Below are 9,633 nucleotides of genomic sequence, written 5' to 3'. Positions count from 1 at the left end.
CCAGATGAAAGGTATGCCCTTTTTACCACAAATTGAGCTATCTTTTGGGGGTATTTGATCTCCTGTGTGGTCTTTGCTAAAAAAAAAAACCCAAACGTGTAAATTAAATGGTTTTCGTGAAAGTTTTAGCATTTACAAATGGCGGTATAGATACTGCAATTTTTTTTTTCACTGGGAATGGCAGCTATCTGTGACTTATAGCGGGACTGTGGCGAGCATTCTGACACTGGGGGGAACTGACTTGGTGTCACTGACATACCCAGTGACACCAATACAGTGATCAGTGCTAAAAAAAAAGCATTGACACTGTACTAAGGGCAATGGGCAGGAAGCAGTTAACATGAGGGCGATCAAAGGGTTAACTGTGTGCTGTGTACTGTTTTACTTGTGTGCTGTGTCTGTGCTTCACTGTAATCACACTGCTTTGCATGGTTGTTCTGTGCAGAGCCATCCAAAGCAATGTGCACGAGCTGACCGGGAGGAGAACTGTATTTACATACAGTTCTCCTCCCCTTCGGAGAGATGCTCAGTAATCACTGTGCGACGACGAGTAATCACCGGCTGGGACCCAGTGATTGACAGTCGCAGCCGCGAATGACGGCGCGGGTAGGGTGCTTGTGTACCTTACACACGCGCCCTACCCAGGAATGCAAAATCAGGTATATATACGTGATTTTGTGTACCCTGTGCCGCCCTGTAGCAGTATATCTGCTATAGGGCAGTTGGGAAGCGGTCAAAGGCTCCACAAATAAGGGCAAAACCATAATTACTTCCCGCATTGGTGGTCTGGAAGGTGCTCTGTGGCAGACATACAGTATAAGTAACAGCAAGTACCTAAACAGGACTTAGCGAAATATGTACATACACATACCAGACAGCTTTCGCCCCTATGGTGGGTATACAACCTAAGGAATCTTCAGGGACAGGATTCCACCAGCAGGTGTATCATGGCCCTGGACCTGTACTCTGCGGCTAACTAACAGTATACCAGGTGTCTGGAGAGCACCCAAAGCAGAGCGCAGTGCCTGCAGGTCACACTTCAGGCCAGCCCAGGATCTTCATTAAAAGGGTCTGACTATGGCCTCCAAGGCAATGGCGGGTGCCAGCAGTAAGCATAAACTGTAAGCTTGATTGAAGAAAAAGATTTAGATAAAAACAGAAAAATGTCCAATGAAAAGGGTTTGTTTCTCTCTAAGGAGAGAAAATGTCCATTCTCCTGGGTCATTAGCAAAAAACTGAAGCATGATGGGAGTGGGAGGAGTTATCCTGGCTGACTAGCAGTTCTTGTTTCCGGTGTCCAAGCTCCTGTAGGCAGCAGTTTAATCCATGTTCCCCAGAATTACCCGTGTCCCTTAAATTGGAACTGCACTGCAGCTAAGCACCACAAACCAAAAATGCTATTTAATAATTTTTTTGATTCAAAGAAAACTCACCCATTCATTTATCCATGTCTCCATGCTTTATTTTGCTGTGAAATCACTTTGAAGAACACCCCCTAGCATTTCTGGTCGTGGCCATCTTGAGTAAGGGCGGTGATTCATGTAGCACTCTTCCTGGAATCCATCTGCCCTTAGCTCAGGCATGAGGGTGTGCTGAAGACTCTTGAGATGTATGACATCATTTGCCTAGTCCTGGAAAACAGGAAGTAACTGGAAAGAAAAAAAGTTTAAAACAAGTAAATTTGATATACTTTCCTATATATTTACTAATGCTAGCAGAATAAGGATTACATATCAATGTTGACTGAAGTGAAGTTCGGCTTTAAAGAACGATTGGGAAATTATGTTTATAGTAGCACAATTTTGCTATTAAATCACTACCGTTTAATCACTAGGAGTAGTAATTGCTTACTAAACAGTTTGAGCAAATTGCTCTCTGTAAAGTAAGCTACACAAGTGGAATTCAAAAGCATCTTGTAGCGAATAAATAATCGCATATGGCTGCAGCACAGTACATTCATGTGTGTTTGATTGTTATTTGCTACTACAGTACATCCTTCCAGTTCTGCCTGTGCACATTAAGAGTCTAGTAATGAACTCAATATAAGAGAGATCCATTCAGGGGCGGACTGACCATTCAGAAACTCGGGCACTGCCCGAGGGCCCGGGGTCAGTAGGGGGCCCCATGAGATGCCCCTGGTACCTTTTTCATAGGCTTTTTTAAGTTTGGGCAAGGACACAGGGGCCCCATGATCCCCTATTGCCCGGGGGCCCCATGAGTTGTCAGTCAGCCCCTGGATCCATTTAACCACTTGCCCTCCAGAGGATTTACCCCCCTTCCTGACCAGGCCATTTTTTGCGATATGGCGCAAACTTTAACTTGCAATTGCACAGTTATGCAACACTGCACCAAAATGAAATTTATGTCCTTTTTTCCCACGAATAGAGCTTTCTTTTGGTGGTATTTGATCGCCTCGCCTTTGCGCTATAAAAAAAAAAGCGACAATTTAGAGAAAAAACAATATTTTTGACTTTTTGCTATTAAACATGTCTAGTAAAAAAAATTAAAAATCAAATTTCGTCATCAATTTAGGACAAAATGTATTCTGCTACATGTCTTTGCTAAAAAAAAATCCCAATACACGTAAATTAATTGGTTTACATGAAAATTATAGTGTTTACAAATGGCGGTATATATACTGGGATTTTTTTTCTTTTTTTACTAGTAATGGTGGCGATTAGCGACTCATGTGGTGGAAATTCTGATACTGGGGGGGGAACTGACTTGGTGTCACTGGCATCCCGAGTGACACCAATACAGTGATCAATGCTAATAGAAAGCACTGTACTAATTGCACTGGGCAGGAAGGGGTTAACATATGGGGCTATCAAAGGGTTAACTGTGTGCTGTTTTACTGTGTGCTGTGTTAGTGTTTTCAACTTTAAGCACACTGCTTTGTATGGCTGTGCTATTCAGAGCCACACAAAGCAGTGTGCAGGAGCTGACAGAGTAGAGAACTGTACTGTTTACATACAGTTCTCTCTCTTCATAGGTAACGCTCGGTGATCACCGGGTGCCGGCACGCAAGAGGGAATAGCAGCGCGGGTAGGGCACGTGTGCCTCCTACCTGGAAATGCAAAATCACATACTATATATATATATATATATATATATATATATATGTGTGTGTTTGTGTGATTTTGCACACCCCTGCCACCCTGTAGCAATATATCTGCTATAGGGCGGCGGGAAAGCAGTTAATTATCATTATTATTATTATTTTACAGGATGTATATAGCACCAACAGTTTACAAGGCACTTTACCACATAAGGGCAGACAGTACAATTACAATACAAATTGATACAGGAGGATTCAGAGGGTCCTGCTCGTTAGAGCTTGTAATCTAAGAGATGTAAACCTTCAAGATCTATCTTCCAATAGAAGAAAATGTTAATGATTTCCTCTGCCTATGACCCTGATAGAGTATTTTTCTGTTAATTACCGCAGTTATTTTAAATACATTTTTAACCTTTTTCGTTTATTTAATAATTTATGACACAATCTGCTGGGCAAGCTTATGGAACATTTATATGGCTGTCTGCACAGTCCAGACACACAGCTAAGATGCCAGCCAGATCTTACTGACATCCTGTCAATGAAACAAAGGTCCAAGTTTTAAAGCCAGCCAAAGAAAATGCTTTGAATAGGAAAGATTACCTAATTATAAGGTAAGAGAAAAATATTCTATTTACTAGAAACTAACCTATTTAGCAGTGATCCAAAAAAAATGACAAAATCAGAACTTTGACCACACCTCAGGGTGAGACAACAGTATTTGCTTTGTTTGTGAATGCATTCACAGTTAGTTCCTATGTAAACCCTGTGCACGTGTTTAGTTTATGTGTTACACAGGTTGTTGCAGTCTGAAGGTGGAGGTTACTATGAGATCTGTGTACAGCTACCCTCGAAGGAGCTGCTGTAATTTAACCGGTCCAGAAAACGAGTGCAGTGGCAGCCAGGTACACAGCAAGTTCATTCGCTCTTGGCTCAGTCATCAGTCTATGGCAGCATTTTTTAATTGGGGTCCCACCTGAGGTCGCCAGGGGTGCCGCAGCATCCTGGTAGAGAAAGGCTGTCACATGAGACAAGTTTACGATCCTCAGCCGAACTGTAAATCAGTAGTGGGAGAGCTTGGTCAGACTGTGTTTACACCTACGAAAGTGAAGCAAGGGAGAGGAGTCTTGCCAAGTGTGTGCTCTCCTCTCTGCCTCCCTCTACACTGTAGGACCCCCAGTTAGAGTAAGGCCTTATGCACACAGGACATTTTAAATTTGCTCTTCCTCTTTGCAGCAGCATTTTGGCAGAAAAAATGCCTAATGCTTGTAAAAACACTTTTTTTTATATGTGTGTATGTACAGTATGTGTGTGTGTGTTTATATATGTGTATATATGTACATGTGTGTTTATATGTCCTATAGCAGAAATACTTCTACAGGGAGGCAGCGGTGCGCAAAATCACGTATATATATGTGATTTTGCATTTCCGGGTAGGGAGCGCACCGCCATTCGCTGCTGTCAATCACCGGGCCACGGCTGGTAATAACACACCGGCACCCAGTGATTTCCGAGAATCTCCGATGGGGAGGAGGACTGTTTTGTTTACTAACAGTCCTCCTCCCTGTCAGCTCGGGCACACTGCTGTGGATTGCTATGCACAGTGCAGCCATCCACAGCAGTGTGATTACAGTGAATCACAAACACTCCCAGCACACAGTTAACCCTTTGATCGCCCCTCATGTTAACCCCTTCCTGCCCAGTGCCATTAGTACAGTGTCAGTGCTTTTTTTAGCATTGATCACTATATTGGCGTCACTGACACCAAGTCAGTTCCCCCGCAGTGACAGAATGTCCGCCGCAGTCTCTCAGTCCCGCTATAAGTCACTGATCACCCCCATTGCTAGTAAAAATTAAAAAAAAAATTCCAGTATATATACCGCCATTTGTAAACGCTATAACTTTCACGCAAACCAAATAATTTACACGTAGTTGGATTTTTTTTTTTAGCAAAGACATGTAGAAAAATAAATTTTGGCCTAAATGTATGACGAAATTTGATTTTTTAAATTTTTTTACTGGACATGTTTAATAGGAAAAGGTCAAATATATTGTTTTTTCTCAAAATTGTCAGTCTTTATTTTTTTCATAGCACAAAAAATAAAAACTGCACAGGTGATCAAATACCACCGAAAAAAATCTCAATTCGTGGGAAAAAAAAGGACGTAAATTTTATTTGGGTGCAGCGTTGCATGACCGCACAATTGTCAGGTAACCTCCCTGGCGGTATGATTATTTCAGATTTTTGGTGCTAAAAGCGGTTCCATTACTTTGCATGGAAATTTGGCGTTTTATATTGTAGGCCTGTAATTCTTAGGAATAGCTCACTGAAATCTGTCCGTACAAGAGTCTATTAAACATCCCGGGTATGATAAAACTTGAAACACGAAATCATAAATTATAATTTAATAAATAATCCTAAAAATAATAATATAATAATACATTTAATTTAATAATATAATCAAACCAAAAACACTGAAATTTGAAATATAGCACCAAATTCGCACATCGCTGAGCAAAGTCGCAGAATTGTTTTCAGTGTCTGATGACGAATTTCCCCACGAATCATTATCACTCAATTCTGCAAGTGGTTCTAATTTACTATCGCTGTTCTCTAGCTGGTCTAAAACTGATTTTGACCTAAAGGGACACTTTTTGGACACCATGGACATTTCTCAGTTTCCAGGCAGAAAGAACAGTAAAAATGCAGGCAGGGCACAGGACAAAGCACTCGGGACAAAATGTATGTGAAATGGTTTGGTACAGTAATGTTTTACTATGTGATTTTAGTGATTTTTGTGAATGTCACTTTTTGGCATTTTCAAATTTCCCACCATTCCGTCGCTGTATGTCCCGACGCTCGCAGAGGACAGAACCCAGATGACAGATGCCGGCATCCGCCGGATTACATTGCCGTGGACACTGCAGGAGGGACATCGAGGGAGCACAGGACAAGGTAAGTGACCGAGGGATCGCGGAGCAGCACCACATGGTATTCCCGAGTGTAGCTCGGGGTTACTGCTTGTGGTACTGAAATTTTACCCTGAGGGAGGCTACAGTAATGTAGCGCCGTAACGCAAAAAATGGCCTGGTCAGGAAGGGGGGGGGTAAATCCTCTGGGGGGCAAGTGGTTAATCCTGACTCTCTGTTCCTGTACAATCAGAACTGATTTTTTAGGGCTCGTATATAACACCAGCAAGGACTGCCGCTCCTCTGAAAAGCAATTCAGGCTCAGACCCCTTTCAGAGACATTTGACAGATGGTGAGAAGGCAATATAATTCACCTCCATGTGCAATGTGCACAGTTGCAGGGCGGTTGCAGCGCAGCTGCGTTCACCTGGGGGTGTACAACCCCAACTGCTGTCTCTACAGCTAAAGGGGGAGTAGGTTGGGGGTGGTAAATTGAAGCATGTGGTTATACCGCCCCCAACTTCACATTTGAACAAACCCTAGGTTCACATCTGTGCAGCTGCATACTACATATAGGGCAGCGCATTCTTCCATGGGCTGCCCCGCAGAACTACAGGTAAATAATTCCCCTACCCTTATTTTTAAAATCGCACTGAAAAGGCACCATGTTTGGAAATGCATGAGGTACCATTAAGAATTAATGACACCCCTGCGTCTCTGCCAGGGGCGGACTGACAACTCATGGGACCCCCGGGCAATAGGGGATCGTGGGGCCCCCATGTCCTCGCCAACACCCAAAAAAGCCTATGAAAAAGCCAATGAAAGGTACCAGGGGCATCTCATGGGGCCCCCTACTGACCCCGTGCCCTCGGGCAGTGCCCGAGTGCTCGAATGGTCATTCCGCCCCTGGTGTCTGCTAAACAGTAGTGCATATGTCTGCTTTTTAAGAATGCATGAGATTTTGTGTGCATTCTGTCACACGCAGTAATGTGAACCAAGCCTTAACCTCTTCCCGTCCGCCATTCTACATAGACAGCCAATGCAAGCTAACGTTCCTGTATGTCAGCCCACATCGATGGCTTGTGTGCGGCTCACAGAGTGCGCACCTGGGAGCCCAATGATTGGTGTGTCGCCCAGACACAGTGGATGACATTGCCGCTGTGTTTACAATGTGCACGTGGTGTTTTACAATGTGACTGCTGTGACCATTGACAGCACTCACGTAGTAAACACTAGAAACTGAAGATCGGTTCTCTCTGCTCTCGGTGTGAGAACTGAGAGAAGCGATCCTGCAGTGTGCGAGTATACAAGCAGCCTAACAGTGCCACAATCACAATAATAAATAATGCAGGGAAGCCCTGTCACCTGTCCCAGTGCGCACAAAACACCCCCATACACCATACCAATGTCCTTATCACTGCCATACCAGTGTCCTGATCATCGCCATACCTCAAACCAACACCCTGATCACTGCCATATGCCATACCAACGTCCGGCATTTTAGGATCTTAACTGATCAATTTTCAAATATATATCCCATAGTTTGTAGACTCTATAGCTCCTAGATTGTAAGCTCCGAGGAGCAGGGCCCTCCTATCCCTCTTGTATTGAACTATACTGTTGCTGTATTGTCTCCCGTTATATTGTAAAGCGCTGAGCAAACTGTTGGCGCTATATAAATCCTGTATAATAATAATACCAGCTCCTTGATCACCTCCATACACCATACCAGCGCCCTGATCACCGACATATACCATACCAGTGCCCTGATCACTGCCTTACCAGCATCCTGATCACCGCCATACCCCATACCAGCATCCTGATCACCGCCATACCCCATACTAGCATCCTGATCACCGCCATACCCCATACCAGCATCCTGATCACCGCCACACCCCATACCAGCATCCTGATCACCGCCACACCCCATACCAGCATCCTGATCACCGCCATACCCCATACCAGCATCCTGATCACCACCATGCCCCATACCAGCATCCTGATCACCCCATATGCCATACCAGAGCCCGATCACCGCCATACCCCATACCATCACCCTGATCACCACCATACCCCATGCCAGCATTTTGATCACTGCCATACCCAATACCAGCGCTTGGTCACCGCCATACCCTCCTATGCCAGCATCCTTATCACAGCCATACCCCATACCAGCATCCTGATCACCCCCATGCCCCATAACAGCATCCTGGCTATTGCCATACCAGCGTCCTGATCACCGGCATACCTCATGCTAATGTCCTGATCACCGCCATACCCCATACCAGCATCCTGATCACTGCCACCAATGTCCGGCATTTTAGGATCTCAACTAATCAATTTTCAAATATATATCCCATAGTTTGTAGACTCTAACTTTCACACAAATTAAATAATATAAACTGTTTTGGGTTATTTTTACCCCCAAAATGTAGCAGAATACATTTTGGCCTTAATTCCTGTCTTCTCTGATCTTCCCCTTCTTCTAGTGTCCCCCATGAATCTGCTGATAGAACACAGACTTGGGGGCAAGTTGCACATGCTCAGTTTGGTGTGTAGTGCTAGAGAGTTTTTCTTTTCTTGGGAGGGTGCATGTGATCAGCACAGGGCCAATCAGTGCTGTCCAGACAGAGGATCAGGGGTTATGCAGCCTCATAGGACAATCAGAGGAGAATGGAAACTCTTCCTACAAGCTTTAACCAGTGCTCTGCTGGACACTGATAGAAGTCACAAGACTGCTCTAACTGCTAATGAGAAAAAGTATTTAGCAGTTTATATTTACTAAAATAATTTCATTTCCATGTTCTGTGCACGGTAAGAGACCAGATATAGTGAATGCAGGGTCCTGGGTTTAGCAACACTTTAACTGAACAAGCTGAAGTAAAAAGATGATTGGCTATCATGCACAGCTGCACCCAATTTTGCACTCTCCAGTTTTAGTAAATCAACCCCTTTATTTGTATTTATATTTTTATGTATTATGGTCAGTGCTGTGCATACACTACATGTTCATGTTGTTAAAAAAATCACATTGGTATGGTTATCCTAAAATTAATTACTGGATTAACATGTGACCAGCCACTTTTTGTCAACCACCATTTAGCATTTATGCTGACTGCACTTCTGACAGTGACAGTCACTAAAGGACAAATTAAATACAATAATGAAATACTACCAAATGTTTACTAATTGTTTGAATGACATAAAAGCCCATTAGGGTTAGGTGTTTTGAAGTTGACTATATATTAAATGTCAGGATTTATATTCCCTCAGACCTATAATGTAGGTGTATACCATCAATTCTGGGACTTCTAGTCCCTCTGTCTTATGATATACATAGTGTATAAACCATGCTGAGACTTTCAATTCTCCCGAGTTAAATAGTCATGCTAGGTCTTTTACTAGGTCTCTCCAGTCTTAAAATATCAGTGTATACATAATATGCTTGGACTTGCAGGCCTCCTAATCTCATGCAATGCATGCTGGGAGCTGTAGTCTCCCAATTCCTTCAAAATGATTATGTACATTATGGTGACTGTCAGTCTGCAAGGATAAGCAAGGGTGGCTAGTTTACAAATGGTGATTGCAGCCTGTAGGTCTGCAGTTATTATTATTATTATACAGGAGTTATATTGCACCAACAGTTTGCAGAGCACTTACAATATAAA

The sequence above is a fragment of the Staurois parvus genome, unplaced genomic scaffold, assembly GCF_062004578.1.
Source record: "Staurois parvus isolate SC_StPar_1 unplaced genomic scaffold, SC_StPar_1.0 ptg000376l, whole genome shotgun sequence".
Lineage (NCBI taxonomy): Eukaryota > Metazoa > Chordata > Amphibia > Anura > Ranidae > Staurois > Staurois parvus.
Note: the sequence above shows the minus strand (reverse complement) of the source record.